The sequence below is a fragment of the Mus caroli genome, unplaced genomic scaffold, assembly GCF_978045245.1.
Source record: "Mus caroli unplaced genomic scaffold, Mus_caroli_1 scaffold_13, whole genome shotgun sequence".
In the NCBI taxonomy this organism is placed as follows: domain Eukaryota; kingdom Metazoa; phylum Chordata; class Mammalia; order Rodentia; family Muridae; genus Mus; species Mus caroli.
The window spans coordinates 99,594,331-99,600,770 of NW_028227268.1; the positions used below are offsets into that span (position 1 = coordinate 99,594,331).

Here is a 6,440-nt window from a genome sequence, read left to right on the forward strand (position 1 = left end):
CACAGAAGCCAGAAGAGGATACCTGAAGAACCCCTGAAGCTGAAGTAATAGGCTGTTGTAAGCTGCTCAACATGGGTGCTGGGAACCAAACTTAGGTCCTCTGGAAGAGCAGGCAGAATTCTTCACTTCTGAGTCATCTCTCTAGCCTCTAAATAGCTAAAATTTTAACCTGACTTTTGAAAAGACCCATATAGACTATCTTTGATGTCCATGGTGCTGCATCACACCACAGTGTTTGTAAAATGGCTGCAGCTGCTGCTCTTTTCTCGATAGTTGTGTGGTACTTGTTAGTTTTGTCTTATTTTATAATTGTACACATGAGCTTCATTTGTCTGGAATAAGTAATCTAATAAACTTTCTTTGATAAGTAGGTGATGTTTGAGTGATATTATTTGGGAGTATTTCAGAACTGCCAGAACACTATATACTTATTTCTTAAACTGACATCCATCGAGTCATTTATGACTTAGGTTGTTTATGGGAGAAAACGGTATTCCCTAGCTACTTAATAGGAAAGCAAAGCTCAGACTAAGTTTACTTCACACACAATCATTTAGTAGCAATATTTAGTAGCAAACTGTAATAATTTGCAAATGTGATCTAAATTTAAAGAAATGCCAGCCTCCTGTCCTTTCGGGTGGCCTTGTGCATACTTTCATCAAAGGGATCCTTGAGGCATCTGTCAAGTGTTGAAGATGCTGTCACTCTGGGAACCAGAAGCCTCCAGTTGAAAACAGAAGTGTCAGTAATCAGCATTGGGTACTACTCCTAGAATCACAAGTTACATAAGGACTTCATATGTTCTTACATCTCCCTTGGTAAAAACTGACAGTGAGCCTATCTCTATTGTACCTCTTAACACTTAAATGATTCAGACTGATGTAACACTAAGTTCACATATTTGTTTGGTGTTTATCATTGCAACAGAAAGCAAACTAACACAACCTTTGTTCAAGAATCTGTCTATAGAGGTTGGCTGGGGATGTGCCCCAGCTGATGGAGTGCATGTCCATCATGCAGGAAGCCGTGAGCTTGATCCTGGTGGCACACACCTACAATCCTACCACTAGGAAGGTAGAGGCTGGAGAATCGGAAATTGAAAGTCACCCTTGGCTATACAGTTCCAGGCCAGCCTGGGCTACATCCTTGTCTCATGGGAAAAACAATAGCCTTCCCTTAGAGAAAACTTGAAGAGAACAGTGAAGGAGAAAACACTCCAAGGAAGGAAGAAGGAAGCAGAGTTTGTTTAATTTCAAAACAATTAAAGAAAGACTTCATGGACTAAGATGCAAAAAGCAAACAAAACTTAGAGGCCATTAAAATGTGTTTCTCTAATAGTAACCCTTAGAAGTGCATTTCATATGTTAATGGCTGCATATACACATGTGACTATAACTGCATATGAAATGTATGTATGTGTGTATATATAAGAATATCTTAGGTTGGAGAAATAGCTTTCCTTACTGTTGGGACACCAGTTATTTTTATTTACTATATTTTTAAAAGTCCTAGCATGCTGGTAGTGGCGCACACCAGGCTGGCTTACAGAGTGAGTTCCAGGACAGCCAAGGCTGTACAGAGAAACTGTCTCAAAAAACAAAACAAAAGCCAATATGCTACAAAAAAATTATTAATTGGAACATTTTAATATTGATCAGAGTGCAACGGTGCTCAGAGTGGGTCAAAGTTGAACTGAAGAACAGTGGTGTGTTAAAATTTGCTCAAGTGGAGCACATGGTTAAGAGCAGAGCTAGTGGATATGGTAGAATTGACAAAAGGGTTCCTCTTGAACATGGAACTGCTAAGCCGTGTCTGGACAGTGTGGGGAAGTTCATGTTGCTAGGCTGAGGTTCACAGGGCGAGGTCTGCAGGTGTGTTGAGACTGACATCCTGAGAGCCCCTGCCGTAGGTGCGTCTACCAGCTGCTCCATGGGAATACATTTGTTGAGTGGGAAGATCCCTTCTACTTATGCTTTCCCCACATTGTAGGTGGGGAAAGCATGGTACATACTGTATAATCTCAATTACCCAAGTGTGTACGCTTGCAGGATCTAGAATAACACATTGAGCTGAGCTGCTTGTGACTGGGGGCTTTGTTCTTGCCTTCTTGTGTTTTGTTTCCTGTAATGCATATACTAAAAACTAAACAAAAGCTTCTTTAAAAAATTTAAAAAAAAGATTTGCTCAAGTGAACTGGAGAGTTGGCTCCGTGGTTAAGAGCACTGACTAGAGAACCCTGGTTCAATTTCCAGCACCCACATGGGAGTTCACAATTCCCTGTAACTCCAGGGGATCCAACATCCTCACACAGATGCAGGCAAACTACAAATGCACATAAACGTTGGGCGCCAGGCATGGCGAAATAAAAGGAGGTGGGAGAGATGACCCACGTCCCACCAGAGCTCTGGGGCGCTGGGCAGGTAGACGTGGGGGACTACCATGCATTCAAGTGGGCGTCTGGCTGTGGGAATCCACAGAACCCGAGTCCGTGGGGGGTGGAGAGGGAGCAATCCGGGGTCCCTGGGCCTTATAGAGTCCAGGGATGACAGGTTCTAGCTCTTGGGCATCACAAGACGTCGCTGGACACCACAGAAGAGCTGAGAACAGACCCTCACACGAAAGTAAGGGAGAGCTCTAACAGGTTACCATGGGGAAGAGAGTCTGGCTAGCTCAGGCTGCTAGCTTGGTGGGCAGCTTGGGTTGGCTGGTGGCCATAACTGGAGCACAGGAAGACCTCCCAGCGGGAGGTTAGATATGGAGAGAGAGGAGAAGGGAAGGAGAGAAGGAAATCAAGAGGTAAGAGACAAGAAGAGAGCAAGAGCTTAAGAGAGAGACGAGGGGCGGAGCAGCCCCTTTTATAGTGGGCTGGGCTACTTTGCTGTTGCCTGGTAACTGTTGGGGAGGAGCTTACCTGGCTGTAGCCAGAATACCAGGAGCTTGGGACTTTGTGTGACTGATAGTCACAGGATTATGGAGTTGAGGAGTTAATGTGGCATCAGGAGCTTGTGTCTGGGAGCATAGCTTATGGCTCGGTCCCTTGTAGATTTTTCTATTGGGTCTCCTGAGTAAGCCTCACTCGACCAGAACACAGACTGCCTTTCACAGCCCAACACATAAATAAATTATTATAGATTTGCTTATGTGAGAGGTATAAACTCACTCCAAATCCTGTTGTACTCATGTCTCATACACCCCAACACAGTCCAGAAGCTAGATTATATTGTTCCTGCAGTAAAAACTATTATGTAATAATATTAGTTCTGGACTCTATAACTCTCATTGATTAAGCATTTGCTAAGGGCCCTTTACAACACTGGCAAGCCTTGTCCTATCAGGAAGCACTACTATGTTACAAGTGAGGAAACTAAGCCCTGGTGAGACAATTTGACCATCTCTAAGTGCTAACTATTCAGAAGCACACTCCAGAAGTATCTCCAAGTTAGGAAGAAAGCTAGACGTGAGTGTCAAACCCCAGTGACAGTACCCTGCCCCACAGGATCCTGGTCAGGGCCAATGATGGCATGCTGTGCCTACTCTGCCCCTAAAAGCTGTGTGACTTTGATGCTTAACCCTCAAATCCTTCCAGATAAACATGTGTATGTGCTTGTGTGGGTCCCAGGGATAGAACTTATATCTTCAGGTTTTCCTACCTTAGCCATTTTGACAATCTTAATGTAAATAAAATACTGAACTGACCCCTCCCACAAAAATGAGTGAGGACAGCATGTGAATGAACGCTTCATCTGTGGTAATAATAAATCAGAACATGGGGGATCCTCGAGCTGCTGGTGGAAGCAGAGACGGTGTTGGGGAGGCGGAGAGAAAACGGAGTGTGGGAAATTTAAAAAGATGGGAAAGGGGCTTTCCTTTTATCTTAGCCCCTATCCTGTTGGTTTCTGGGCCAATGCTTCTTTCTCGGACGAAGAACATGAAGACGCTGCTTTATCTAACAGTCACCTCGGAGGAAACGCCATGGTTCTTCCACAAGGGAGATCTGGCCCGGCGTCTTGGATCCTGAGATCTGTGCGAGATCCCGGCTTTGCGCCCTGTCCGCCCTGGAGCTGGATTTATCATCAGTTTAGAATAGCATGGCTACGATGTGTGGTGCAGATGGATGGACGAGCCCCGCAAGTGCAGACAGGACAGTCCACATTACCTGCCAAAGCAGCCAGCATTGCAACAGCTCTCCAAGATCAGGCATAGGTCGATCACTGACCTGGCTAAAAGTACCAAGAAGGTCTGGATCATTGTGGTGCCTCTCTCCAGAAAATAGTGACAAAAATTGAAATCAACCAGCACACCAGGATTCTCTGTGGCAAGACCAAGATAATAATGGGGGCCACTGTCATCTGGCACTGTGGTTCCTTCACGGCAACAGTGGCTGGTGGGTCCTGGATTTACAGCATCACTTCTGCTGTCACAGTCAAACCGGCCATCAGGAGACTGAAGGAAATGAAAGACCAGTAGAAGTGCTACCATTTGAGCAGCCCTGGCCTGCAATAAATGAGTTCATTCCTATGACAAATTGTAATAAAGTTGTTGGTTGAGTAAAAAAAAAAAAGAAAAGAAAAGAAATCAGAATATATCTAAAACTACACAGTGTACACTAGCATACATATGTCATTTAGAAGGGTACATGTGTACTCACACTCAGAAGACAGAGGCAGGAAGATCATGAGTTCAAATGCAGTCCAGACTATATAGCAAGACCCTGCGTCATATTTATATAAGCCAATAAAATAAGTATATAAATAAAACATGTACTGATAATCATAAGTGTATTTTAAACAACTCTTGATATACATGTAATTTTACCATGTATTAAAGATGAATACAAATATGCATGCTAATAGGATAGATATGCTTGCTTATGTTTTATGTAATGAGCTAGGTTCTGAAGCTGGTAAGATGGCTCAGTGGATAAAACACTTGCTGCACAAATGGGAGGGACTGAGTTCAAATCCCAAGACCCAGCTGTAGCAGCATCATATGTCTGTAATGCCAGGACACCAGTGCATTTAGGATGGCTGTAGTTTACTAAAGTGTGCAGTGGGAACACCAATGCCTTTCCTGAAATGAGAGCAGTATAGTGACTCTCTAGAGTCATTATACTTTGTAGGCACTATGAAGTACTGTACAATTCATCTCTCATGTCTCTGTCTTCTAAAAGTGGTGGTTATAATAAAATGCTCTACTTTTAAAAAGTAGCTCAATGAATCAAAAGAAGAAATCCAGCAGTTCCTGGCACTTAGCAGAATCCAACGAATCACGACCAGAGACACATGAAATAACATGGCACTTGATTGACAGTGGACAGCTCCTCTCCAAGAAATCCAGCCCGAGAATCAAGAAAAAAGGCCAAAATCCATCTCCCCAGCCAGCCTAGGCAGTAGAGTGCCACCTCCCATGAGATGCTCTTGCCTTGTGTTGTGAGAATTTTCCCTGGCAAGTCGGAGGTGGGGAACTAGCCAACATCTACTTCCTCTCCCGTCTCACAAGGTTCCAATGATAAACTAGGGTAGAGCTCTGCCAAGATTCACTCTGGAAGAGCTAATCATTTATTACGCTCACAAATGGACTAAGGCATTACAAGCAGGAGGGTAGGTGACTTTAAGACAGCCATACTGGAATCCATGCAGGAAGTGTGCATGACTCTTCTGCCATGCTGCAGACTTGAAGGCCCTCTCCCTAGTCCTTCCCAGCACCTCCCTGAGGCCACATGTAATTGGGGAGGAATTGTAATCAATTGGTTGGTAAGGATCCCATGACTCCACCCCCACACTCAGTCTTCTATGTGGGAACAACGATCAACAGGCCCAGCTGTGATGATCTTTTGCCAAGTAGGCACAGCTGAACTCAGGCAGAGGCTGGCACTCAGCCTGGAGGGTACGCCTGAACACCTTGTCACCCAGCCTTTCAGAAAACAGCGCTGAATTTATAGGAAAAAAGAAAGTAGGACTCATGAATCATTACAAAGTTCACTATCTATATATTACAACGGGCTAGAGAACTTATCTAACTACCTGTACCAGCCAGCACAGCACCCAGAACGTCCAGCTGAGCCGATGCTACAACAGAGTTTAACATTCTGCAATGTAAACATCTGTATGTTGACATCCCCACTTCTGATCCAACTAGATCTGTAAGCAGCCACGTGTGGGGAGGGTGCCACAGCGTAAAGCCACACCCATACCAGCTGCACCTGTATTCCCCTCCTCCCACCTCTCCTGGACATGGGGCAAGACTGTCTAACCCTATTTCCAGCTCACTTCCTGCTAGAGCTTTATAGCAGTTCAAAGAACTAAGTTCAGGTTCTTTCCAAATAGGTTGGTTTCTTGAAACTCACCAACAAGTCAAACATCAGAAAAGTGGGGATTTCTGAACACCACCCACTTGGATGGTAACTGATATTTAGCAGTTTCAAATATTAAGAAAAGAAA

The 6,440-nt window shown here is 44.2% G+C and overlaps 1 pseudogene; it reads left to right on the plus strand.

Annotated features, from left to right (window-relative positions):
- The first annotated feature begins 3,907 nt into the window (after positions 1 to 3,907).
- Positions 3,908 to 4,486, plus strand: LOC147001576 (large ribosomal subunit protein eL43 pseudogene; annotated as a pseudogene).
- The last annotated feature ends 1,954 nt before the right edge of the window (positions 4,487 to 6,440 follow it).